Source organism: Pimephales promelas, chromosome 7 (assembly GCF_988280905.1).
Source record: "Pimephales promelas chromosome 7, fPimPro1.hap1.1, whole genome shotgun sequence".
NCBI lineage: Eukaryota > Metazoa > Chordata > Actinopteri > Cypriniformes > Leuciscidae > Pimephales > Pimephales promelas.
The window spans coordinates 30,581,583-30,585,705 of NC_142775.1; the positions used below are offsets into that span (position 1 = coordinate 30,581,583).

The window sequence follows — 4,123 nt, forward strand, 5'->3', positions numbered from 1 at the left end:
GAAAATTCAACTTTACCGTCACAGGAATGAGTTAAATTTAAAAATATATTCAAATAGAAAACAGTTATGACATTTTTTTTTACATATATACACTGTAAAACCTAACAGTTGTACTAGCTCATAACTAATGAGGTCATTACAGTCAAATGTCCTTATGCAGTTGAACAAACTATTAATTATTGAGCTCTGTTGACATTTATGCCACTTTAATTGAATAGGGCTCAAAATTTGATAGTTAATTTGTGTGGAGCACTCAAAAAGTTTAGGAGTTGTGGCATGACGTCATGACGTGGTGGGTGGGTCTTATCTCTGCCTCAGGAAAGCTGAGTCAGCCATCTTGAATTTGCCTTCATGCGGAGAAGTTTTCATGGAAGTTTTTACAGTTTAATTTGTTTTTATTCGTTTGCAATGCATTTTTTATCCCCTCACTTCAAACCAAGACCTCAGTTTTTTCATCTTTGACCTGCCGTCATTTCAGCGCCGTCTTATCAGCCCTGATTTGGTAAGTAATGCCAACATTTTTTGTTGTTGTTTTTAATTGAATTTCGATAAATAGTCTTACATTTGGAACTGGGAATACATGTATATAATATGCACAGTGAATATTTGTTGTAAATAGTATACAAATCCGAGTAATTGTAACTAAAAATGTTTGAATCTAACAACGGTGTACAGTTGGCGGGTTTCCGGAAGAACTACATTTCACATAATGCATGTTTTCCCGGGACATTGACGTAGAGGAACGACCGTGAGTTTGAATTTTCTCGTGGAGTCCGAAACGCTCCTACTGTCTTTGGTCCGAAAGCATAACGTTAACTTATCCCTGCTTGACAGTTTCTGCCGGCTGTTGTTTTCGCTGGTAATGCATGTAAAGTAACGTTTTACTTATTTGTAAGTGTCCGCGTTAAACAGTAAGTATTTCACGTTGACGAGCTGTGTGTTTGTGTGTAGCGCCAGCGTGAATCTAACAATGCTAAACAACATAATGTCAGTGTGTTATCATGAAACCAACAAGGTCTTTGTGTGTATTTCTTTCCAGGCTCGAGTGTTTGGTTGTGAGATGATCATCTAGGAATCTTTTTTAAAAGTTCAGGTAGGATGTATTATGAAATAATGTTATTAGCAGTAACAATTGGTTTTATTTTGTGTTTCCACTGTCATTCTTTTGCCATTTCTTTAGATGCTTTTATCACTTGAACCCTTTATTAATACTTTGTTAGTATTAATGAAACAAAACATCAACAGAAATAGCATATACACACACAACTTTGATGCTGTGCTTGTTATTAACTAACTTTTCATTTTACTAAAATTACTGTACAATGAATGTTTTTGATAGATTTGAAATTTTTGGATTTTTATCTGTAAATTTACTTTTTTAAATTTAATTCATCATTATGTATCGTTTAAAAAATGTTTTTAGAACATTGACTAATCATCTTTGTGTGCATGTTGTAGATATTGGACTTGAGTGCTACAGAGAGTCAGCGTTTCACCATCAAGACAGTTGCCAATAGGTGAGATTTGTAAATTGTTTACTGATATGATTTTTTTTTAAAAGCAGATTGAAATGAAAAGTATTCTCTATTTGATAACATTATACAGCCTGTTTTAAATTAAAGAATGACAAATAACTTTCTATTTTGACATTGGTTCTGACTCATCCCTAGTAGAATTGCCCTTTTCCTACCTGGCAACTGAAAACTTAAACTAAAAATACGTTCACAAGTCTCTCCATGTATTGCAGAGTTTCACCGAATCAACAACATTAACCTGCGGAATCAATTCTACAAGGAGCTGGACAGACACACGCCTAAACTCATCACCTTGTTCAGAGACAAGGCCACCAAGACTGTCAAGACAGTGGAGGAGCTAGCCAAACTCATGAGGATTTATGACCTTCAGGTGAATTTTAAACATAACATGATTCAGAAACAGATTATTTACAGATTATATTCAGTCAACTATAAGAAACCATAGTGAATTGCCTGGACTGTGCCCTGAGGCTAATAGATTATTCCATGAACAACATTGTCGTATCATCAGAGATAGACATCCTGACAAGATGTATTCTATCAGAAAGAGGTACCTTTAAAAGATACTTTCAGTTTCAATTTGAAGATATCAAAATAACTACTGTCTGTATTCATGAAATTTTGTTTACAATTTTAAGTTGTTTTTTCCTTTTTTGTGTTATTCAAGTATTTACAATAGAAAGTAATTTATTTGAAAAATGTTTTAATGAAGAAATGGTGAACCAAAAACACTGAATCTATAGCAAAGACCACCATCAGAATATGGAGCTATTTAACACTTTTCTTTTTTTTATTGTTTGTTCTGCATTTGTGTAATTACTTTTGTAATGTATATTTTTTGTCCATCTAGGAACAACATGATATAAATATGAGATGGGACCTCATCCTTGGTGCACTTCCTGTCTACCTGCATGAAGATTCTTTAAGTTCTTCAGGACCTGTAATGTAAGTGTACTGTCCTCACTATCAATCCCTTTGCCTTGCTATTCGGTCAGCTTAAACATATCTCTCCAAAAACTATAGGAAAACCAGGCGGGTATTTCAGAAAGCAGGTTATGTGAAAACTCTTGACTTATCCATTCCAGAGGGCTACTCCAGAAAGGAGGTTCAACAAACTCTAAGCCTAACCCTGAACTCTGAGTTGACTTACCCTGAGTTTTTTTAGTTGCAGAATAGCTGATCTGAGTTAGGTAATTCAACTCCGAGTATGTTAACTCTTGAGTTGAGCTTGTGCTTCACGAGCAGTATAAAGCCATCAATGGAGCTCTGATACTGTGATTCTCCATGGCAATCAGGAAGCATAGATTTAACTTAATCTCTGGGTCTGTTACTGTGGTAACTTACGTTGTGAACCTAAAGATTTGCTTGAAGAAACCCTGAGTCTTACGGAGCTGCCTGACAGCAGCTGTCCTTTCTTTTTCAGTCCAATCATGTTGAAGCAGAAATAATTCACATAGTTTGATTCATTTTGATGAGCTCTCACTCCCTGACAAGGACTGAACCGAACAGTAGACCGCTCTCTCATCAGTCCGCAATTTATATACTTCGGCCGCACAGTGAATATCAGACTACACGTCATTGCTGATGTGCTCTCAGATCAGAACAATCGTCTTTTTTTTTTTTTTCACCAGCCGGCAGAAAAAGAGAAATAACTAATAATACTATAATAATAATATTTTAGAGTACCTAACTCAGATCAGCTATTCTGCAACTGAAAACTCATGGTAAGTCAACGCAGAGTTCAGGGTTAGGCTTAGAGTTTGTTGAACCTCCTTTCTGGAATAGCCCCCAGGACCTGAGTTGTTATTCTTAAGTAAACTGTTATTCTCAAGTTATTATAAATGAAAAGGTAAGTATAAAGCTTTTCACAAAAAGTATGCCAACAGATATAAGCATATGTAAAGAAAATAGTTTAAACATGTAGCTTAGTAGTAGTCTAAGTGTCAGTAATGTTTAGAGATCATTGGCATGATTTGTATCCTTGAGGGGCTAAACTCATTCTTGTATTATTTGTGTTTTATAGTCAGGAGTTTGTCCAGACCTCACCGATACTCCAGTGGCTCTCCTGACAGTCGTAACGGATAACACTACTGATGCAGCCCTCTTCTGCCCTGAGAGTATCTGTCGTGAAGGATAAAATACTTGCAAGCTCCTTTTGTGTTTTTTTAAAAGCACATTGTTGAATAAAAAAAGTTGCTAAATTGTCACAGTGGTGTCACTTCATCTTTTCTGACATTATTAGCTGAGTAAAATTGTGTAGTTGGCTGACATCAGGATTTTAGTTTAGAGTAAATGTTGAGTGCATATCCCACTTTATGAGTAGAAAACTATAGGAAATTTAGTGCATTTCCTACATTATGAGTTTAAGAAAAGTGAAAATTGAGTATATATCTGACATTTTATGAGTTTAAGAAAAGTGAAAATTTTGAGTGTATTTCCAACATTTTATGATTTGAAGATAATTGAAATTTTTGAGTGAATTACTCACTAATTTTAAGTTGAGAAATATCAATATTTTTAAGTTAACATTGAGATAATTTAAGGCAACATTAAATATAACTTTTAATTTAAGTAAACTTAAAACTTTT

The 4,123-nt window shown here is 34.6% G+C and overlaps 1 long non-coding RNA gene across 3 annotated transcripts; it reads left to right on the forward strand.

Annotated features, from left to right (window-relative positions):
* Positions 1 to 279: 279 nt before the first annotated feature.
* Positions 280 to 3,742, forward strand: LOC120470092 (uncharacterized). Of its 3 annotated transcripts, none has more exons than XR_016169319.1 (6): positions 280 to 502; positions 1,040 to 1,093; positions 1,459 to 1,517; positions 1,748 to 1,905; positions 2,386 to 2,480; positions 3,559 to 3,742. It is a non-coding gene; the product is annotated as an uncharacterized LOC120470092 (long non-coding RNA). The 3 variants fall into 3 exon arrangements; XR_016169318.1 differs by lacking the exon at positions 280 to 502 and adding an exon at positions 576 to 911; XR_016169320.1 differs by lacking the exon at positions 280 to 502 and adding an exon at positions 576 to 891.
* The last annotated feature ends 381 nt before the right edge of the window (positions 3,743 to 4,123 follow it).